The following is a 26,463-nucleotide window of genomic DNA, read 5'->3' on the forward strand; positions in this document are numbered from 1 at the left end:
ATCAACAGCAGATCTAAAATTTATAATTTAGGTTGATGGTCAGTAAAGACAACTATCATCTATGAATACACTATATAATAATATATCTACCTTTTAATACTTAATACTAAAACTATTCTAAATGTTCATATATTATATGAATATTACTAATATAAACTAATATATATATACTAATATAAATATATATACTAGTATACACTACTAATATATATACTAATATACTAATATATATATATACTAATATATTATTACTAATAATAAGTTAAAATTATTACATTTGCAATCGGCTGAAAAAAATAATTCATAGTAATATAGTATTAATTATAATATAATTATGTTCATATAAGACCTTGTAGATTAAAAAAGATATAACCATAAAATTCAACAATCTCTTTGATTCTTTTGTATATATTTTTCAAATTGTAAACAATTAAATTTATTTTATTCTAAACCAAAGTGGAAAAAAAATATTAAAATAATTATAATTTACAAGTAACATTAATCGTATGCATCTTTAATTCAGTCATGTAAAATTGTAATATGTCAAAAGAAAATTATTTGTTATAAGTTATAACCTATATATTAATATTGTATAAAAATATAGTATGAGACGATGTAAGTTATTTTTGTCTCTAGTTAATAGTAAAACAGTTATCATTAATTTGTTTTAATTTCTAGATAATTTATAACAAATTCTATACAAACTATTACATATGAATATCAATATAATAAAAATTAAAAAAAATAATAATGATACATAAATAAATTTTACCAGCATTCAGTTTATCATAATTTCCTTCAATAGCTAAAAAAATTGAAAATTCAAGAAATCGTATAAAATATCTATGAATATTAATACAGAAATAATTAAAATTAAAAACACAATAAATATGATCATAATACCATTAAATTCTTGGAGATATTCATTATTTAAGACCACGGTCGCTGAAATAATCGAAATTGAAAGAACTGCGATTGTTATAGTTATAAAATAATGCAAAAACATATTCATTTTATTTAAATGTTATGTACGAAGAATACAAATTATGTGAACGTTAAATAATGAAATGATAAAAATAATAGAAACTTCTCGTCTTGTTTTATAATCGATTCCTCTTTAACCTACACTAGAAGAATTGAAAATAAACATTGAAATATTGAGCAAATAATATGTAACAATAAATATACCCACTATGAAAACAAAAAATATTCATTATTTGTCTTTTTCTATATTGAGCAATTAATTGCAAAAAACTTTACCCATTTTTAAGGTTTTTTAACACAGGTGTAAACAAAACATTTTTTATTTAGTTTATTATGTCAATAATACAATGCTGCAGTACTACAATGGTTTTAAAATATTTGCAGCGTTTGGAATAAATTTTATATTATACGTAACTAATCCTAAAAATTATTTTAGTAATGTTTTATTTTCTGGGACAATAGCCTTGTTTATTACACCCGTGTTTTGTTAGTGCGTGTAAACCATTTTCATCTAACCTATGACCCCCCAACTATTCAATTGACTTTTTTATAAATTTGCACTTTTTCAACCTACTCTAAATCTTGCATTCGACAATACATTTAGTAATTTGTTTAAACGAGCATTGTGCTCTGTGATAGTGGAACCTGTAACAATAATATCATCTTGGAATATACCAATGCCCTCAAGACCTGTTGTGGAAGTTTCCATACCTTTTTGGAACTCCCCTGCCGACGATTTTATTCAAAAAGAGTTACGGGTATAGCTAAATAGACCTTTATGCGTGTTAATTGTGGTATATTGCGATCAGATTCTTTAATAACCATTTGTTGGTATGCGTCTAGGAAGAGGAAATTATTTGAACTTTTTATTTTTCAGAAACTTCGTTCACGAGTTCCGGTGTATAATTTTGAACCCTTATCACGAACCCCGTAGGTTGATCAGTTACCATTATACCGTACACATACCACTATTTATTATATTTTTGTAACACACCTGTAAATTAAATTATATTATTTTATTCATAACTAGGTTAAGAAAACAGATACAAATGTATAAATAGTAATATGACTATTAAAATAAATAGTAATGCATAGATAGGGTAAATAACATAATAAATTACCATTTCGTCCAAGTTAAAAGCAGTTAAATATAATATAACAATGATAAATAAATTATTCATCATATGTAGGTACACAATGTGTCATTAATTAAAATAATTTGGACTCAGAACAAATTTATAACTCTGATGAATCATATATACTATGGAAAATGTTACCAATTTACCATAGCATACATTGGCATCAAGTCATGAAAAAAACTTTGTTGGAAGAAAAATAATTATATTTATTTAAAAAGCAAAATTCAAAACTAAGTTAAGAAAATAGATAAAAATGTAAAAAAAAATAGGAATATTACTGTTAAAATAAATTATAATACATAATTTAGGTAAATACTATATATTTTCATTTAATCCCAGTAAAAAAATTGTTAAAATGTAGGTATAATAATTATAAATAAATTGTGTATTTTATGTAAGCAATGAGTCATAAATGAAAATAATTTGGACACAGAACAAATCAATTATAATGTTGATGAATCATGTTTATGCACAATAACCAATTATTAAATTGAAATAACACGGACAATAGTATATTGGTAAACTATTAAAATAATTAGTAATACAGAGATCAGATAAATAATATATATTAACATTTCATCTCATTTAAAAAAGTGTTAAAAATATAAAATAATTATAAATAAATTGTTTATTATATGTAAGCAATGAGTCATTAATGAAAATAATTTGGACCCAGACCAAATTTATAATAATGAATAATGTTTATTATTTTTTTTCAATTTAACATATTTTTTATTTGTATGAATATTTGTTAATTTTTATAATTAAATAAATTATTAAAAATTTACGTTTAGATTCGTGTTGTTAATACGGCCCGTTTAATTCACTATTGCCGGGCTGTTGCGTGACGCCCATTATGCTTGTCCTAATCAGCGCAAACGCCGGCCGGTCATCTTTTAGTTGCAGTGCTGTATCAGATACGGCCGTTGTGAATATCGTTATTATTACGAATGTGTTTCATTTCGACCGTTACGTAATATTAAATATATATATATATATATATATATATATATATATGGTATTATATTATGGTCAATTGGTGGGCGAAATTATATTGATATTGTCGTGACTCTTATTCGGTATCGATGCAGCCCATGATAATTGATAGAAAATTGCGCCAAAATGGTCGATGTTCAGTAATCCTTTCACCTTAGTAAATTACTAAAATTTGTATCAAGTAGAATTAAGCAGTACAATTTCATACATCTAGAACTAGATTCTTTGTGTGTCGAAAATACTTTTCAATATTCTATTAAAATATTTCAAGAACAAGAAGAGTGACGTTTATAATTTTGAAATTCAACATACATTATTATACATTGTCAATATTAAACTTCTATAGTATAATAATATAATAATAAAATAACAAGATCATAAACCGAAAATAAAAACACTAAACAGTATATTAATTATAAAATATACGGTAAGGCGATCAGTGACGGGCGAGTACAACGCTAACTATATACCGTATTATTACATACACGGCAACATTGGACTCCGATAACTTTGTAAGTTTATTTATAACTTTTAATATTTTTCCGTAATCATTTTCGACATTTTCGTAAATAACTCAAGGAAGCATATATAAAATATTGTAAAAACCAATAATATTTAAACCAGTGGTACTTAAAATGGCATTAATGTGAACGAAATGCTCATATAGCGACACCAACAACGGGTAAAGCATGAATCAAAACCAGAAATAATCACCAAAAATATTTCATTTTTGAAAACCAAGTTATTTCCGTGAGTCTTATAGACGTCGTCCACTGTAATTAAAATATGCTTCCGTATAGTCTGTTACGCTATTTACGCTATTTACGTAGCACACGGAACAATGAACAGTTCTTATTTCAGCCAACGTATGTTGTCCTTGACCAGATCTCTTCTTCAGATTAATCAATGCTTATAATATAATGATTCAATACTGATCGGTGGTGGGTTTGCTTGGTTGTGTACTTGTGTCGTAGGGTGTAACTGTACTTCGGCAGAGATCATTAACTATACAACGAAATAAATAAATATTATTTATAGAATTCCCTACAGCTATTAATGTAATAGAAGGAGAGAACGACATATTATGTCGATAAATTTAGTGGATAGATTAGTTTATTTCCCATATCGGACCCATATTAGCACAGCATATATTTTCAATACCTATTAATTTAGGTATAAATTGGAAAAAAAACCAAAATTTATTTTTACAAAAATAGGTTTGAGTAAAAAAAATACAATTTTTCCCAGGTTTGTTTTTGTTATACAATTCCATTTAATTATAGACATATGTAACATAAATCTTAATGTACAAATCTATATTTTATTATCTTTTACATTTTTTACACACTTTTATCTTATTTATTTATTTGATTGATACATTTAACTTTTTTGATTGTAAATATTATGTAAAATTTATAATCATTATACAGAATAATATAGATATAATAATATTGGTACTTAAACATACATTAAAATTAATAATTAAAAAAAAATAACTGGACTCTTAATATTTTATTAATTAAAAATTTATTTTAAATTATTTTAAGAAGGTTTTAATGACACCCATAACAGTCATCCCTTGACTTCGTTTGAGGACTGAGGTGATTGGGAGATTTTGAAAATATTTGAATAAAATTCTTTACGAGTATTATTCACATCTAAATTGATAGAAATACAGTATCCGATCACCGGACCTGAAGGGTAATTTGAATAATCTGTAAAATTAATCGGGATTAGATTGGTTGATTGTTAACCAATATATTATTTACTCGATAATTTGCAAATAATTATTATTTACTCATAATTATATTATGAGTGTTAATTTTTAACACAAAATCTGAAGTCAACACGGATTCAAATTGTTTGTACATTAATTATAATACTTAATTATTACTAAATTAATACAACACAAATTATAAAAAAATTCAGCTATTATTTAGTAACAAGTCAAATGATTATAATATATACTACTTAGGTAGGTAAAATGATAGTAGGTATTTATAGTTAATATTAGTACACAATAGTACATAATACCTTCAAATTTGGATACGTAATCTTTGGCCAAATCTGTAAAAATAAGATACATTATTGTGATATTTATCTCTAATTTAACGTTATAATAATTTTATATAGATAGTGTGGGAATATATAACAAAAATCATCAAAAGCATTGATAAATGGAATACTAGTATCAAATATTTATACAGAAAAAATATAGGTAGTTAATCAATATTTATTTACACTTCTTTGAATTTTTATTGTATGTGTTTATAACAGCATGACGGCATAATACTAATAATAATAACGGATTTTTCTGATTGCCATTTAGTATAATATTTCATCAAATCACTGATTATATTTATGAAATATGAAAAAAAAAATGATACATCATAACACATTTTAACATTGCAATACCTCTATTCAAAAATTTACATTTGATTGAATTTTTAATTGATATTATAATATATTGATAACTCTTGCTTATGTATTTATGGCAGTCAAAACTTACTAGCAATATAACAATCACCAAAAATGATCTAAATGCTACTAACTACAACATTTAACGTATATATGTTGCTTGCATGTATTTCTTGGATGTACTCCTTTTCGAATATCTAAAAACGTGGTATCTCATCGAATTAAATTTTAGATTTATAACCTTTTAGTGTAATTCGAATACTGTGATTTTCAATTTTAAGGGTGGATTTTGTTAGAAAATTAGATATAGGCAGTTTTTTGAGAGGAAAATGTAAAATTTAACTATAGTTATCCAAATAACTTAATAACCCGAAAAACATATAAAATATTCAGGAATAACAAAATACCAATAATTAACTAAATCAATTTTGATTTTTGGTGTTAATTAAAAGTTTATAACAATCAGCACTTGAAATTATCATTTGGTAAGTAATTTTGTTTACAATTTCTATACATAGCATAATTCAATTAATATTTTTATTGAGTTATGAATTGATATTAGAATTTTTCAAGTCATTCCAACAAACGTCGATATAAATGTTTCGTTAAGTCAAAATTCAAAATTTAATTCAATATTCTCCAAAACATGTGATTAAAAATACATAAAAATATTTAGTAGAAAACGCACCTCAATAATTATAAATATATTTCCCACAAAATTAAATTAAGAATATACGTACTTTCAAATATTGTTTCTAAAAAATAAAATTGATAAATTATTATTTTACTGTGATATATTGTGTGCCTGATTCTACCATATAATCAAGTATATAATGTAAAAAATATATACACACACACACATTAAAAATTCTCTATTATAAACCGATTTTAAATCAAAAGAAATAATATATTCTTGAAATACTGATAATACTTTACAAATTGTTGATCATTTTTATAAGAGTCCATGACATCAATGGCGATATAATAAAAACCGATTATAAATATAATGTATTATTTAAACAAAAGGAAGTTTAAAGTAAGATATGTGAGTCAAATGAAATTTGGTCCTCAAACTACCATCGACATTAAAAATCCACTGTGCAATTTTGATGTTTCGTAGTTTCTACACACAGTAAAATGTACCAAGAATAAAGGTTAAAAATCCACAAAAGAACCTTAAATTGACTTTTTTTTGCAACGGTTGGTTTTAAGAAACAAATATAAACTATGTTCTGCATCGCAAAATTATACTGGCAAATGAAGAGTCTATGAATCTTAATTGCTACCTGTGCAGTTATATGGTTCTCAGTAAGCAAATATGAGACACAAATTTTATAAACTGAGTTAAAAAATTGTATACATCAAATTATAAAATATATATTATATACATAATAAAATGCACTTACTGAAATAGTCTAGAAATAAAATGATAAATATACTAATTAATAAATTATATAATATATTATGATACTATATAACAATATTATGAGAATATCTAATTGATGGGAATTAAACGTTTGCGAGATGTTATAATAAATAATTATTTTTTAGATTCTCAGGAAAGAAATGTATTTATTAACAATACGGGCAACAGCCCAAAGTTATAATAATAAATGAAGCGACATTTGGTACATTATGACGATGAATGTATTTGTTCATTGAAACACCGGTAGGTAGCCTAATAGTTGAATTACAATAATATAATTTGCTTTTAAAAAATTTAAAAAAATTAACAAACTCAAAAAGAATTATAAAAAAATCATAAAATACGTTTTTAATATTAAAAGAAAGAATAAGATGGTTGAACACTATCGATTCTGACAAATAATTCTACCTTGTGATTGATAAGTAGCATAGTTTTTTTTTTATATATTGATATTACGCGCATATATATATATATATTGGCAGTAAGCGCAATAACGTATTTCGTTATACATTGCACGAATTCGCGTCAAACATATATAGAATTGTTATCTTCATTAAGCTTTTTGACCAACACAATAATAGAGAGAGAAACAATTGCTCTGGTTCACACAGAAGCTTTTGAGTGTCAAACAAACGAAAATTTTAACAAGAGTTTTCACTCTAGAGATGTAACGATGTTGCGATTAAAAATGTTATGACTTATGTAATGTTTAATTAAAGATTTTTATACGTTGTCACATCTATAAGTTTAAAATCAAAGGGCAACTTAAATTTTAATTGTTCATTAAAAATAAAACTCATTACTTACTATCAGTTACTGCGATAATATAAAAAATAATAAATAACAATTAGGGATTATAAAATATTCATAAATAGCCTAGTTTAAGAAAAATTATGTGTTTAAAAATCGAGGTCAATCATTGATTGATAGTAAATTTATAAATTTAAAATAAAAATGATTGTGAAAGCTAGGAGAGATAATAGTGATAACGGTCGGCGATTCCACATTGACCCGTTATTATCGTCAGTCTTAATTTGCTGTTTATTGGAAACGTTATGCCGGAAAAAATTGTCTAATTATTATTTATAAATGTAAATTTACAATATCTTAATTTAAATTGTTAAATAATTAAAATGAAAAAAAATTAATTGGAAAAGGTACTTAGTGTACGAATTATCCAAATACTATTTTAAATTAATATTCCTGCCATGTGTTGCTTCAATCATTATGAATATAATTTATGAAGAATTATCAAAATTTTAAAATGTTCAGTAATTTTCCATAGGAGAGCCATTTAACGTCAAACTAGGATACCTTTTTTTAGATTAAATAAAAAAATGTCGTACATTAAATAACTAATAAGTATTACATTTTTAAACAATAAGTTTTATATGAAATTATTTTTTGGTAATCTCTGATTTATTTTACTATATAGATAAAACTTATTGGTTTAGAACCAAAAAGTAATATTTAGGTTACAATAAAATCAAATCTGTATAGGATAATTTGGTTAACTAATTAAAAATTAATTTGAAAAATATAATAATTACTTTCTTTTATTTCTGAAAAAAAAATTTGTTGTTTGTGATAAAGTAATATTATTAATATTAAAATATACAATAAATTAATATTTTTTGTTAATTATTGTGTTTATAAATAATTGTCAGTAGGAGTTAACTTTAAAAATTTTAACTTTTTGGTTTTGACTATAAGATTACATTTTTAAATACTGCACACATTTTTAAAATAAAATGCTATTAATTAGTTATTTTTACAAATATATTAATTTGAATTATATTAACTGGAACTACTTGTATCGGTGGTTATTGCTGAATAATAATAAACTAAACTGATGATTAGGTCTGCTGAAGTTTTACTGTTCCAAAAATTGAAATAAAAACAGCACATTCTTTAAAATTATATTGTCAGAATCAAAAATTGTAGACATGTTTAACGTGAAATACTTAAATTAAATGTAAAATAAAAAATAATACGTACTTAAATAACCTGTGGACAATGATTTTTTAATTAATTTTTGATTACAATATATAATTTTCTTATACTTATGAGTATACTAAATATTCCCATTTCCCGTTGTTGTTTTGTTTATTTTGATCACAAATTTTATCAACTAGTACTATCATATACCAAATATAATATATAAACAAAGAAGCATATTTACATTTCCAAAAAAAAAAAATAATTAAAAAAACACATCACTCAAAATATAAAATTGTTTAACGCAAAATACCTTAATTTATAATTAGTATTTAAATTATTTTTTATCAAAAAAAAAGTTTAACTGTTCCAAAAATTAAAATAAAAACAGCACATTCTTTAAAATTATATTCCCAGAATCAAAAATTGTAGACATGTTTAACGCGTAATACCTTAATTATATGTAAAATAAAAAATAATACGTACCCAAAGATCCTGTGGACAATGATTTATTAATTTATTTTTGAATACAATATATTATTTACTTAAACTGAGTGATTATTTTATCAAACAACACTCATTATTTCAAAATCTATTAACAATTTTATATTTCTTTTTTTTTCATTAGAAAAATATTTCTAGATATTATTTTTTTAAGTTCTGATTTTTTTGAATGACCAATTACATTTTTAATTTTATATTTTGAAGCAAAATATGTTTTGGAGTATTTCGATACATTAAAACCGAAATTCGGAAGAGCATTCAGTGATAAGAATGGAATACTTCCATAAGGCGTATCCCGCAAAATGTTGATCTATTATTCCATAAACTTAAACTTTAAAATATAAATACATATAACCAAGATTCAGAACTTTATGTACATGCATATTTGTTTCAGAAATAGTTAAGAAAAACAATATTTGATACATATATATTTTTTAATTCAATGATTTTAAATTTAAAAATATTTATTGCTTCTTCTTGCATATTTTACGAATTTTTTTACAACTGACACAAACTTAGCTGTTGTAATGATTTAAACGTTTGTATTGCATATATTCTTATTTTTTTAATTTACTCTATTAAACAAAGGAAATTATTACGAGCGAATACTTTTGGAGCTACGGAACTGGCGGTGACCGGTCTCCAAGACTCGGCCGCCGGGATGGCTGCAGGACGAAAAAAGAGTCAGTGGACTGCTCCACGACGCGTCACAGTCCTGATACTCTCCCTGGATTCATTCACGCCACCCCTTAACTTATGAAATATTTTTATGTATCGAAATACTGCGATAAATATTTTGCTTCAGAAATTAAAATTAAAAATATATATTGTCTTACAAAAACTAAAAAACAATATAATGATAAAAAATGTAATTATTTTTTTAAATATATTGTTTTTTTCACTATAATTATGAAGAATTTTTTTTCAAAAATGAAATTTCTTAGCAAAAAAATTTAAAAAAAATACTAAAGATATTTACTTGCATATAAGGAATCTAAAATAAATTAATTTTAATTCTTACTAATGAGTTGTTAATAATTTTAAAATATTCAGTTATTTCAAAAGAGATATACTTTAAATTCAGACTGAATAAAGGCAATATTGCCTTAAAGGCAAAACTTGTTTAACGCGAAATACCTTAATTTTATATATATATATATAAATAATGAAATAATACGTACTTTCAAAGGCTACAAACAAGAATTACTTAAATAATTTTATAATATATAAAACTAACAGTCTCATTAGATCCAAATAGAAATTATAACAAAGTAACTACCGACATAGAGTGTTGTTAATTATGGTTTTTAATAACTGAGAACAGTTCAACTGCCGCAATGAAAGCATAATTGTCATTTTACTACTTGTCTTTACTAGAAGAAATATGTCTTCTCCCTACCCCTTATTCTATACTTATGATAACAATTGAATAGTAGTTAAAACTTAACACATTAACGTAATTTATGGCGTAAAATAAAAATAATTATTGTTGCTGTAGATTTTATGAAGAATGCTTGCTTTCGGAAATTTTTGATTCGCAATTTAGTAAACGATTACTAAAAAGTAAGTTAATCGATCCCCCACGTGTCAAGAACAACATTAAAAATCTATAGAAAAAAAAACGGACAAGAAAAAAATAAAATATTAAATGTGTATAATATAAATATAAGTATATGAATTCTTAAAAAAAATTCATATATTATGATGGATAATATATATTTACTTATTTATATATTTATGTATAATGTATATGTATATCTAATATCTATATTAAGATAATCCCCTGAATCTGTCATCGGTAGACCATTTATTACATATCAAAATTTATTTTAAAATTTATATTATTATAATAACTATATAGGGATAAAATTGTTTGATATACAATGTTTGTATGTATATATTTAGTGTGTACGTGTGTATAGTAGGTACACTATACCTACGTTTGTACAATATTATTATTTTAAGACAATATTGTAATATATTATCACTTATTAGTTATAAATTATTATCATACCGTAAATTGGGTTGGTCTTACATAAATTTTTTTAATTTGTTATTACTCTTTTACGTTTTTTTACGGTATAAAGAAATTTTAAAAAGTTAGATACTATAATTTTAGGAGTTTAACATAAAATACATAATACTGAACATTTAATTTGCACTAAATAATTTTACTATTCAATTATTTTATTAATTTATACCATAGATATACGTATACATTCTAATAGGTATAAGTAATAATGCAATAAATATAATTCAAATTTCAAGCTATGCTGCATTGCAAACGTTATGATCTATTTATTGGTGAATAAATTTGGGTAAGCAGTGACCTAAATTATGATTGTTAGTTCATGGTTACGCGCGGATAATTAAAATTGTACGTCAGTGTTTACGTGTTCGAATTTTATAATGATGCGAAACGTCCTAGACCAACGTCCATAAGATAATAAACTGCTCTCCCAAACGAGCACTTGTCGGCCGGCCGCCGACTGTGAGTAGTAGTAGGCGGGGTAACGCCGCTCGCTTGCTGATCGCAAAAACACAGCGCATTTTATAGTAGCCGTTACCCGTTGTATACGTTTCACTTTGAGTATAACGTCCTCTTAACACACGACAAAAATGATATCGCAACCACAACGATAATGATTAAAAAGCTAGCAAACAGTTTCATACAAATCAAGTTTAAGTTTAAAATACTATAATAATATGTACGTACCATTTATCACATCTAAAAAAAAAAAATATGTAATTTTAATAGTTAGTAATTGGTTATGTTATTAATTTTACACTGTAGTTTGAAACAAAACCGTTCTATTCATAATACAATTAAATAATAGCCGTATTAATTATAAATTTAATAAATCTAATTATTACATACTTATACCACCTACGAAAAAATGTTATTTTAATCGTTAGTGATAAAGTTATAATAGGAAATAAAGAATAATTTAAGATGTATTATGAATTAGGTATTATGATTTTTAAACAGTTTGTAGCAAATAATTTTTAAAATAATATATTGTCTTATTAGTTTTGATTGAACTGTATAAGTGTTAATTTATAAATAATGGATAGTTTTATAGTAAATTGGGAGCAATCAGTTTTTTTTAACAAATACATTATCACGAATCAGGACTGTCTTCTTCAAACAGACATGGTTGAAAATGTATGTGCGTGACCTAACCTAACCTTTAAATTAAATATTCACGTAATTCGTTATTTGTATTTCGTAATTGATGGAGTAACAGCGTATTAATTTGATTGGTTTTATGAACAAATAAATTTCTGTACTATTTCTGATAATGTCTCGTGCCATTGTCCAATTTTTATACTCCTCAAGATTATGAGTGTTCGATACATTTATAACTTTGTTTATGTTTGATTATGTCTGATAATGATAAGACGCGCCTTGCACCGTCACCGATATCGCGTAATCACGTAACTAATATATAGTATCCGATCGACTATAATAGTATAATGTACGATTTAGTGTACGTATTCGTCCTGTTTTTATTTCGTCTCTTTGGTTTTGGCTTCACCGACTTACCCCCATTTTTTTTTAATTTACCATCACCGTCACCGTCGTCATCACCAACGATCGTTTTCACCATTGTTTGTTTACCAGAAAATCACTGTTCATGGCCCACGTTGTTCACCGTCAACTACCGTGTAAAATGGTCGCCGTTATCAACATCACGGTTTTATATCCAATTTTTTTTTTATATTATTTTATATTGCATTATGTATTATTTCCCGCTGGCCAGAACTTATTGTTCCCCAATTATTAAATAGTTTACTTTTTTGTAACACCGAAAAAGGAAAAATATGAGTTCTATTTTTTACGATCTATAATTTACCATAAGTCATACAGTTCATTATAATCGCATAACGAACAATTTAATTTATTACAATAATTACACTCGCGAAACATAATATTTTATTAGTACCTACATCTAAACATTGAATCTCCCCTTTTTAAAATACAAAATTCACAACATTTATAAATATCGTTTTACTCTTTAGATATAAGTTCATTTTAATGAGCTTCATACTGATAAACGTCTACAATGATCGTCGGTACATCTAACACACTAAAGTAACCACTATACTAAACCATTCTACTAAAACTATTCTAAAAGTAGGTAGGTACGAAAAGTCCAAAAAGATATTAACTACATTGTCGAGAACTGGTATTACGTAAAATTTCTAGTTTATTCGCTATTGAATTTTTAATTTTCACCCTAAACTATGACAGTTAGATTTAATTATTAACAAAAAAAATCTCAATGTTGCAAAATGAAGTCATTTTACTGTTTCGAAAAAAAAAAAAAGAAACACAATGTTCTTTAAATTTCTCCACAAAAATTGTATGTCATATTTAACATGAAATACTTTAAATACACAAAATAAATAAAGAAATAATACTTACTTTCCTGATCTGTGGAAAATATTTTTTTAGTTAATTTTTAATATATACACATTATATAGGTACTAAATATTCATAAAAAGCAATGCTCGAGCTGGAATTTTCTGTGCCAATCATTCCCTCTTTTGTTGTGAAAGTAAACAAATAAGTCTACAAAAAAAAGACGTTTTCGCGAAAAGTGGCTCTTAAGAGTGGTGCCTAGTGGACGTATTGTCATAGCGGCTCTAAACCAAGTGTCAAACAAAGCCCGGTAAAATTAAATTAATAACTAATCAAAATACACCACATGGAAGTAGCCAAACCTTTGTACATACTTCAATTTCGATATTCAGCTAATATATATGATGTGGTAGGATACTCAGGTTTATTTGATTAATTTGCTAATTTGGCTCTTTTATATTTCTCCCACGAGGAAATGAACGATGGATCAATAGTCTGTGATACAGAAGATGATTAATTTCCTTCCGAGGTTATATAAGTTTGACAATTTTTTCACTTACGCCAAACGCTTCAAAAGTTTTTAATTGTGTCTGCTTCAAAAAAATGGCCATCTTCGGATTAGATGAATCGATAAATAATTTTTTGAAATATTTATACACATTAAAAAAAAGTATTTTTATCTGTTGATATAAATTCAAAGATGAAAAATAAGTAAACAAAAATAGAGACACGAAAAGTTATACAAAATTATGCGACTATGACAATGGAAAAAAAGGGTATTTTACATTGTTATTTTTTGGAAGGAAAAGAATTATGGATTGGTAAAAAAATTGATGAAGGTAAATGACTAAATAATACAATGATGGTATTGTTGTTCGCCTACCTTTTGTTTTGCAGAGTTATCGGCGTATATTGAGAACCACTGTATTTCAAAATGCGCCACCGCCGAGAGCTACTTTTCGTGAAAACGACTGTCGATTCTAGAATATAGACATACTCTAGACAGACTCTCGTTAATTTCCCATAAATTCTATGATATTTGTTGTATTCAGTATATTTCATTAATTTATAGTATTTCATATTATACAACCTTTATTAATTTCAAAAATTGTTTGCGTATTACTTCTTATAAATACGTCCTTACTATCTAAACATTGTTACGGTATACACCAGGAGAAACATAAAATACAAAAATAATATATAAAATATTTACCAAAATCTCCTATAAAAAATATGTATATTATGATATCGTAGTATGAATACAATTATATTATAAAATTTACAATAGTATTCAACGTGAAGACCTAAATTCTGGTGTTTTTATAATGATGGATGATAATAATAGTCATTATTATTTTGTGAATTTGAGAGTATTTTAAAAAATGCTAGGCTTTTTATTTTACATATTTCTAGTTTTACGGGTGTACTTCTACGTATTTAGTATTTACTTCTTCAGTAATATTCAAAAATGTGTAATTTAATTCATTTAAAAATTATCATTGAACTAATAGATGAAATAATTAATGTCACAAAACAAACTCGAAATCTCGAATAGAATTCGAGTAGATGAATACATTTTATTAATAAAACAAAACAAAACTGTACATACTTAGTGCATCTGAAAAAAAAAGTTAATGGATATATAAAAATGACTTAAAGAATTTGAAATAATGGATAAATATTTAAAACTTAAAATAATAATAATGATACATGCAACTATGCAAGGCATATTCGATATTTTTATTTTGTAATATAATGATGTACAAAAATTATTAAAATATACTATGAGGAACTTATCATTTAAAAAAATAAAAAATTGTATAACATTTAATGCAATAAAAAAAACCAAATACGTACTAAATACTATTGACACTAAATAAAATTAAAATGGGGGGACGGGGTGGTCGAGCGGTTTAATTCGTCGGCTGCGGCGCAGCCGGCTCCGGTTCGATCCTCGGCCACTGGGTGGCATTTTTCTCCGGGCAAGTCACGGTGTCCGGAGAACAAGTGCTGCCATCCCCCCACCCCGGGGCATGGCAGAAACCTACGGGTGCCCCATTAAAAATTCTGCCAAATACACTCACGTGTAACACCCCTACTGTTTCAACCCTACTGTACCAACCCTACCAACCTACAGGCTAATGACCTAAGTTGTCGAAGCCTTAAAATAAAAAAAAAAAAAAAAAAAAAATTAAAATATAATACAGGTATGAGTAATTAATTTTCATAGTTAATATAATTAATTAAGATAAACCGTATAAAACAAACTTATTGACATTTATTTTACGTACTTTGATCTGGTAATAAAAATAACATAATAACAATAACATTTATCATATTTAATTTTACTATACTTTAACTACATTAAAATAGAGAAATCGAGATATCAAAAAAAAAAAAAAAAAAAAATCAAATGTTTAAGTACATTACTGAATCACTTTGATTATATTTAATAACTGTTAGAAAATTTTCTAAAAACGTATGATGGAGAGGTTTCTGATCGAAACAGAGTCAATTAGTTTGGATTTACGAAAGGAAAATGTATGCTATATATAATGTATGATACTTTAAAATATAGGAAATAGAAATGTACTAGAAACGGTTCTACAGTGGAAATTTCGCTTTTTACCTATAGAAATGTGTGTCCGATTGTCTTAACTTTTAAGTGATAAAGCAAATGTCTTTAACATGGCACCATAGCAGAATATCGGTGATGCACAACATGAAAACAACTACCACCATACATAATCCAAATTCACTAGGACTACATGAAATAAAAGACTACTACACTCGAGGAGTAGTGGTGGCAACATCGATATCACAGAAGCATTCAAAAAAGCTTTATCCCGAAGAGATATTGAATAAAATTACGATGTTGGTGGTGATCATAGTAACAAATAATATTAAATATGATGTTATGATTCAATATGTAAGTGAGGGTGACATTAATTCATCAGACGTAATTATCGGGCGAAACAATCATTCGGGACGGCGGAACAATAGTATATCGACGGTATGTCACAAAACTCTAACGGGAACATTTTGCTACTCAGTAATAATACCCCCTACACAATTAGTAAAATAAAGATTGACGTAGAGCCGTAGGGGTGTCACAATACAGTTTTTCACATGCGTTGAGAATATATTTATTTTTATTGTATACATGGTGGGAGGGGGTGAATGTTGGGGATGCAACATCATAGAAGAGAAGTGATTAATGAAATCAGATTACGTTAAGAATATTTGTAATTTTAATTTCAATTCGTGTTACTGAGTGTCAGTGAGACATCATAACAAAAACATTCGATACCATAATTATTATTTTTTTTTTTTTTTTTAATTTAAAAAACTTAAAATATAAATCTTTAAAAATATGTATTTACATTGTTTAGCTATAAGAACAAATATATACAATTTGTATTAATAGAATAATTATAGAATACCTCATTTTTTTTTTAAAGTGATTTTATTTTGTTTTTAAAACTTATTCGATGTTCCTTCATTTTGTTTTGCGATCTTTTTTATTTTTTGAAATGCTATTTATACTACCATATGCGTCTTAAGCGTCTAGGTAGGTTACCAGTGTTTGTGAGAAAAGAAAGGTTTTTAACTAAAGGGTTTTGTAGACATCTTAATTTAAATCAAGGATATTTGTTTTGTGAGTTAGATAATATAATGATGAAAATATCAAGTATATCTTGATTTTTTTGAAGAGGATATAGCCAGTATCTTAATTCGGGAGCAAGTACTTAGTATTTTGTTTTCATTTGTAATATTATGAAGCGCGGTACCCTAGTGTAAATAATGTATTCCTAGTGTCACAATCCTGTAATTGGTGTTTTGCGTTAAAATTGCATCACAAACTATGAAATTTAAATATTCAATTAAATAACTAATAAAAATTATATAATAAAAAATATAAAAATAATAATTTTATATTCATTAAAATATTCTGAAAACATCACAAATATAGCCACACGAAATGAACTTTAACTGATCTATTTTAACTTATTATTTCGAACCAAATACAAACTAAGTACCAATTATTAATACTTTTATATAGATATAAGAACCATTTTTATGCGATTTTGTAATATATTTATAAGTATTTTGATGCGTTGAATAATTTTTTTATCAACATTTATATATAAAAAAAACTTATAACCAATTAAAATCTGGCATGCCTATAAATAGCTCAAACGGAGTTTAAAAAGTTTATTATTTTTATTATTTTAGGATACAAACTTTTGGAGAAAATTATTTGTTTTTGAAGTATGTAAAACACAAATTTTGTTTGGAAAGAAGTATTTATTATACGATTGAATATCCAATAATAATGTTGTAAAAATTTGAAATTTAAATACTCATAAAAAATTAATTTGTCTATCCGGTTTACAGTGGCAACAATAGTTTAGAGGAAGAAAAAAAGAGAATAAAATTAAAATATAATATATATTAAAGAACATTAAAATTAGATATCAACAGAATGTGAAGTTAGTGTCGGCATTGGCGTTTGGCATTTAATCTCCCTAATGGGTCGTTTACTAAGTAATTAGTGGTGGTATGTGGGACGTAAAAATGAGCAGTGATTAGTGAACCGGGTTTAACGCTGAGCTACTATAAAACATACTAAAGATAATATTGCAGATGATTTGATTTTGCTAATTAGTATTCCTTCAATGTACCTAGCTAATACCCGTGGGAATAGGACACTTCGACGCAGTTAGCAGTAATCTCTACAATTTTCCAATATAACTATTTTTTAGGCGATATGTATTTCTAACCTAAACGTGGATAATAAAATGTATGATTTAATATAACTTAATTTTTAAAAAAAACACAGGAAATACGTACTCATTACATCTAAAAAAATATAGATAAATAATGATTTACAATAATAAACATTTCGAAACAAAAAACAATTATATATTATTAAAATATATGTTAGCAGTTATGTATGTAATACGTTATTTTATTAAATAACTAGTTATTCTATAAAATTCCAAAATATACTCATTAATATATATATATTACACTGTTTTACTAGTTAGTATATAAAATACCGATTGGTTTTTCGCTAATGTATGAAATTTATATAATTAGGTAGATGACCGGAACTGGATTAGATAACATACAAGATTTGTTACCGTTGTCGTTTTATTAATATAAATAATAACCTAACCTAACGTCCCAGCTGTAGATATTTGTCTTCGAAAGGCATCCTGAATCCCAATCACTTGGTAACGGTAAAGGGTTTTTCAAATTCACATGCCAACAAAAGTGCACCACAAAACGGTGCATATGTTTAAAAAATAATTTACTTTGTAACTATAAATGCTATCCAAAAAGTTCCTGTACTAATAAATAAGTTGTCAATTGTAAAAAAAAATAATAATATAATAATTATAACTATATTAATAGATTTTTTATTTTAATTTGTAATTTGTTTAAAATTTTAATAATAATTCTAATAAATTGACATGAAATAAATGAATATTAATATTTTATATAATAATAATGTAAGGCGTTTTTGACTTCATACTAACATTTGATTTGATTTTTTGTAATTTGTAATTTGATTAAAATGTTTATTCAATAATAATTTTAAATACATCAACTAAACCCATATTGTTAGTTTATAAAATATCTAGTTAGTATTAAATAGTAATACATTAACTGAAAGTACCTGTAATTATATTGAATAACTAGTTATTTTATAGAATTACGAAATTTCATTCATTAACGCTAACATATATAAACATAAATATATTTCGAGAAATGTTTTTTTGTGGTTACATTGGTGTTCGATCCAACTCTAGCAGTCTAAATCTACACTTATTATTTGTACATTAATGTTCATATACATTTATTTAATTAAATACTATTTAAAAAAAATTAAAAATTACAAAATATAAATTGTTCAATATTATTAACTGTTTTGTCCGTTGCCCGCCAACCCAATTTACAAACCATCTGACCTCATACTCGCATATGTTTTTTCACCTTACAAACGTATAACGTGGCAAATTCTCATTTGGTAGGTTCAATTCTGTTTAAGTAGTTTAAATATTACCGTAAAATTACCGACAAACTTAAAGGTGAGAACATTATCTAGTTCTTTCGTTGGATTTTTACAATATTTTAATTAGTGAATTTTAAACATTTTTAAATTTAAAGATTTTACATACTCACAACTTTATTTTTAGAGAGATTAAAGAAAACGACAACTAATTTTGTGTTGGACATTAACTAAAGAATTGGATACATCTACCATAGTCCATTAATAATAGTAAAAACATTTTTTTTATTTATTTTTAAATAATTACCTTTAAAATATATGTCTTGTACGTCAACTGTAAATTTATTATAATAGTATAATACAAATTATTAACGTATTTAACTCGTTTAACGTAACTGTTTCTTAATATAATTCTATACCAGCCACCTATAAACATTAAACTTACTATATCTACATATGCATTATTAACAGTGGCATTTAATTTTTATATTTACAAATTTTGATAATAGCTGTAAACTATTGTACTGAGCATAATTCGTACTAAAATTGTACTTAAATGAAGTGTTAGAGATAAAACACTGAAGCTGTATTAAATAATAGCAATCAATAAAACATTATTTATTAGTTATAAGATTGTTACATTAGTGTTTCCAATTTCGTGAGGGTTGATTGAGTGCAAGGTTTTATTAAATAATGTTTTATTTCAATACTTCGTAAATAAACGTTCTTAACATAATTCCTATAGAGATAATATAACTTGTCGTCAGGTACAAAATATTAATTATTGCTGGTTAAGATTAGACAAAAAAGTTTGCTTGGCGAGTATTAAGTAAGTATTTAAAATTAATAAAAAAAAGGGGACATGCAATACACTTAATATGTACTTTTACAAGTAATATTTTATTTATATTTGGGAAAATATAAATATGAAAATGAAGTCTAATATTAAGATTTTATTTAAAAATGAGTGACAAAATAAACATCTATTACATAAAAAAAGAACCTAACTTTCATGTGCATAATCTAAGCTGGTTTCTAGTCAGGAAGTAGACCAACATCAATTATGGATCATTAATAATAATAAAATTGAACCGCACTAAAATAGAATAGGGACTAGCACAAGACACAAAGAAACGTTCCATAAGGTTTCATTTTGCTATCTCTTTATGTAATTTATTATTCGTTGATAGTATTATACCAAAATCATTATGTTTTTATTTAAAACAATACAGTCAGTGTGTTTGGATAAAATGTATATTTAATTTTTGTCTTATAATATGGTTTTTTGACTGCTTGCGGGCACGCTCATTTTCTATATGCGCTTAAAGATCGCCAATAAGGCTATATTAATTAATACTTGGATAGATAATCGTTTAAAATCGAACGTCGTATACCCAGTCGTGTAAAGTATTTGAATACAAACATTTTAATACTTGTGTTTAAATACTTTTTTAAGAATTTTTATGACACTCTAAATACAATGTTTTGCAAGTACTCTGAATACTTTTTAAAAGTATTTTAAATACAATTTAAATACTTTTATTTAAATATCATTAAGTCTGTTTTATATTCATTATTTAAAAAAAAAAAAATGTTTCAAAAAATTACTACATACTATTTTATATTCATTCTATTAGTGTTGGAATCGTTTGAGAAAAATGAAAATGAAATGATTTTATCAATATCAGTTGAAATATATGTGAATATGTATAAATCTCTAAAGAGTCATACTTGTTTATTATTTGCAAAATTGTTAAAAATTTAAAATACGTGCTAAGTAGTAACATATTAAGTAGGTACCTACACTGAAAATATACTTATTATAACACATATATGTATATTACAATTCTGGTATACTTGTCATTTTTTAAAAGTGATATTATTTTGTTTTTAAAACCAAGTCTATGTTCCAACATTCTGCTTGCGGTCTAATTATTTGAATTAAACGATTTTATTTAAAAAAATATATACTTACAGATAAAACGTTCTACAAAATAAAATGGTATTGCGTTATTACACAATTAAAAATTCTCGATAATAGTGAAAATAAATTAACATTATATAGGTTATTAAATCATAAATATCGTCTTTAACCGAACTTTAACGGAACTATTTTAACTTATTATGTCGAACAAAACACAAACTAAGTACCTATTTTTAATACTGTTATATAGATATAAGAACCACTTGTATACGATCTTATAATATACTTGCAAGAATTCTGATCTATTCAATAATTTTTTAACAACATTTATGTAAAAAAAACCTATAACCAATTGAAAATTTGGAATGCCTATAAATAACTCAAAATAAGTTTAAGAAGTTTATTAATTTTATCATATAATAAAAATAATTATATAATAGTATATACGTACTTATATTATCTGAAAAATATAGATAAATAATTATTTACAATAATTAAAATGTAAAAACATAAATACTTATACATTATTAAAATATACACCTAAACATAAATATATTTTGAAAAAAAATTTTTTTATGGTTACATTGGTGTAACGATCTAACTAGAAGTCTATGTATCTCCCGTCAACACTTATTGTTTTTCCATTAATATTTACATAGGTACATTTATTTAATTGAATATTATTTAAACAAAATTACAAATAACAAAATGTATGTTTTTCCACATTTTTAACTGTCTTTTTCTTGCCAAACCAATTATTTACAAAACATCTGACAAGCTCTTTTAACGGACTTCATAATAATATAATATTATGATCTCAGTAAGAGTGGAAGTCGTGGTATTTATTTCACTATAACATTTGAAAAACATAAAGAATACGACTACTAATTTTTGGTGTTAAACTTTAACTAAGGAAATATATACATCCACTAAAGACAATATTGAAAATTGAATTTAGTTATATTCAAATAATTACCTCTATAAATCACGTTTGGATCGTCGAAATCATCTGTAAATGTATTATTTTAGTATGTTTAAACATAAAACTTAATATGCAACTTTACAAGTGATATTTTAGTTATATTTGAAAAAGTATAATTATAAAAATGAAGCCTAATATTAAGTAATTATATTAAAATGAGTGAACAGATATGAACCAAATATATAACAGAAGAGCCTAACCTTCTACGTGGATAATCGAAGCTAGTTTCTAGGCATAAAAAGTAGAACGATATCGATTGTGAAAAAAATGTACCACATTATTGCAGAAGGGACTGGTGCAAGACATAAAGGAAACATTCCTATTTTTGTTGATGGTTATTAAGCAGACTGTCCGATCAGGACTTAGATGGCTGGTTTGATACGTTTCATATGCCACAAGGAGAAAAATGGTTGATACGAATTTCAACGTCAGGAGCTACAGATATAAAGTACATCTCGCGATATAACATCATTAACCACGATTATTATCGAAAGTGTAATATTATTTTTAATATTATTTATATATATTATTGATATATATTTTATTTTCTTGTGTTACTGTGAATAACAAATGAGAAAAACATAAATAAAAAAACTAATAATGAAAATTCTTAAACAAATTCTCTAGTACTCTATAATCGTTAACGGTTTAACGATTTGACTCTAACCTAAAGTGGTTTACCTCGATGTTCGTCAATTGCGCCAAATTTGGGACACTACTTGTATACTATATATCTATTGAACCGGTACCAAAGGAGTTGTAAACCAACCTTCGGGTTGAAAAAAAAAATAACTATAATTTATCTTTTTTTTATGTAATTCATAATTCGTTGATAGTTTGAAACCGAAGTCAATACAATGTTTATGTAACATATGATTTTATTGAGTTGTTTAGCAGTTGCAACTTTTATTGTACTGAATATCATTGAAATGTCATGATTGTCAATTTTTTATAACTAAAAATAAAACTAGGGAATCCAACATGTAAAAACAGATTCGTAGTTATCAAGATCTAAAGCCACCAAATATATTTATAAATTACTAAGTTACTAAATAATAAACACGGCTTATCTGTAAGTTCTATAATCAACGGTACTAGCAAATAATATTATTATACACATAATAAATACATTTTTAAGCGCTCATCACTGTAACTAAATCGTTTAAATTCTTCTCACAAAATCACCTAAAATCTATAATATAGATATAGATTAGAGTTTATATCTATTCTATTTTATATCTGCAATTATTAGTACAAACCGCCTTGGTGGGACGGCCCATGGTGAAGCTGCATTTATAATCTCCCACAATATTGACAATCCTTCAATAATGTAAGCTTTCATTTAGGTAACACATCTTTGAAATTAAACTCAGTAGCTACCTACCTATCTCAATAGATGAATAGATTCTCGCTATTTCTCATCTAAGACGTATTTCCCTACAACCGAACTAAACAAAAATTTAAAACTAAAATAATTTTTACATTTAACATTACAAAAGGAAAAGCTTATAACTATGTATAATATTCGTCAAATAAGGATATATATAAGTATAATAAAATTACTATCCCGTAAAAGTATCATTGCTTACTTAAAAATCCAAGAACATTTAATAGAAAATCTGTTAAATTTTAAAATTATTCAAATTATATTACCATGTAAAACGACACATAAAACATTGATTAAAAAAAATATTTAATTCATTAATCTCGTTTTAACCACGATTACAAAGTAACTAGGTAGCTTAATATTGATTGATAGAAATTTTAGTGATTGTTTTTACAATCCATTTTGATCCATCAAACTGTTAAATCTGTATGATGTTTCAAATATAAAATACAAAAAAACTATATACCTTGTATATTTTAATAACTACATCAATAACTTAAAATAAAATGATTTGTTTTATGTTGGATTCTATATTTATCTAACCCTATAAAAATTTAAAATTGTAATAAAATTAGCAGTTATTTACAACAGACTACAGCTAATTAGGAATCATATTATATTTTTTGAGATTAAATAATTAACATTTATAGAAACACAAAAAATAAATTAATCAAAATGTAAAATTTCCATAAATAACTTCAAATTATTTCGAAAAACTATTGAAAGTATTATTATATATACTTGTTGAATATTCTATGTATCTACATGGTGTTCATTTTTATTTAAAAACTAGATTTTCATTTGTCGTTATAATATTTTTTTCTATTTTCCCGATTAATTTAATAAATACTGGGAATTTTAAATTTTTGGAAGTTTTAACTAGATTTAATTTGCTATCTGCAGATACTACTCTTAAAATTATAGACCCGAGAAGATTTCCTTTTATTAATTATTTATAGAAATACACAGATACACACACAAAAAAAAATATCACTGGAAAATTAATACATTCATCTCTCCGCTCAGAATTTTAAATAGAATATATTATTTTATATTTTATGTGTTGAACCGGTATTTAATTTAAATAATTAAATTATTTGGTTAATTTTTTTTTTTTTTTTTATGTTAATTGAAAACAATTAAAAAATATATAAATAGTAATATTAAATTAGTGCTCATTATACATATATACATATTTCATCATACTTTCCTAATAGCTATAAACATTTTAAATTTGTGAATGCGACAAATTCACATCAAAATCGTCAATCAACAGCAGATCTAAAATTAATAATTTTGTTAATTTATCATTTAGGCGATAATGTTTAGTAAGCTCAGCCATCATCTATGAATACACAATATAATAATAAATCAACCTTTTAATATTTAATACTAAAACTATTCTAAATTTCTATTTATTTACTAATTATAAGTAAAAAATTATTACGCTTGCAATCGGCTGAAAAAAATAATAATTCATAGAAATATAGTATTAATTATAGTAATAACTTATTTATATACTAAAGCTATATTTAGTGAATATATTATGCAATTTTATGTACAGTAGATTTAATATTTCTACTATCATAAACAATATACATTTTTTAAAGTCAAAAAAAAATATTATTATTAACACTATTTTTATCATCTATATATTAAAATTGTATAAAAATATAGAATGAGACGATGTAAGTTATTTTTGTCTCTAGTTAATAGTAAAACAGTTATCAGTAATTGGTTTTAATTTCTTTTACTAAAAAATGCTACAAACTTTTACATATGAATATCAATATAATACAAATTTAAAAAAAAAATAATGATACATAAATAAATTTTACCAGCATTCGGTTTATCATAATCTCCTTCAATAGCTGAAAAAAATTGAAAATTCAAGAAATCGTATAAAATATCTATGAATATTAATACAGAAATAATTAAAATTAAAGAAATAATAAATATGACCATAATAATACCATTAAATTCTTTGAGATATTCTTTATTTAATAACGCGGTCGCTGGAATAATCGAAATTGAAAGAACTGTGATTGTTATAGTTATAAAATAAAACATAAACCAATTCATTTTATTTCATTGATTTGTACGAAGAACTTAATGTACCTATATAAACGTTAAATAATGAAATGATAATAATAATAGGTACTTCTCGTCTTGTTTTATAATCGATTTCTCTTTAACCTACATTAGAAAAATTGAAAATAAACATTGAAATAATGAGCAAATAAAAGTAAAAACAAATATTATACTATAACAATAAAACATATTCATTATTTGTCTTTTTCTACATTAGGCCATATTTTGCAAAATTTTAAACCATTTTAAAGATTTTTTAATACACGCAAAACAGCATATTTTATTTAGT

At 24.9% G+C, this 26,463-nt stretch overlaps 1 long non-coding RNA gene across 1 annotated transcript; it reads right to left on the minus strand.

Moving 5' to 3' along the window:
* Positions 1-22,685: 22,685 nt before the first annotated feature.
* LOC132920931 (uncharacterized) lies at positions 22,686-26,091 on the minus strand. The gene is made up of 5 exons (XR_009660804.1): positions 26,057-26,091; positions 25,922-25,954; positions 25,531-25,542; positions 24,286-24,315; positions 22,686-22,723 (listed from the first exon to the last, which is right to left on the minus strand). It is a non-coding gene; the product is annotated as an uncharacterized LOC132920931 (long non-coding RNA).
* Positions 26,092-26,463: the final 372 nt, after the last annotated feature.

Source organism: Rhopalosiphum padi, chromosome 2, assembly GCF_020882245.1.
Source record: "Rhopalosiphum padi isolate XX-2018 chromosome 2, ASM2088224v1, whole genome shotgun sequence".
In the NCBI taxonomy this organism is placed as follows: Eukaryota; Metazoa; Arthropoda; class Insecta; order Hemiptera; family Aphididae; genus Rhopalosiphum; species Rhopalosiphum padi.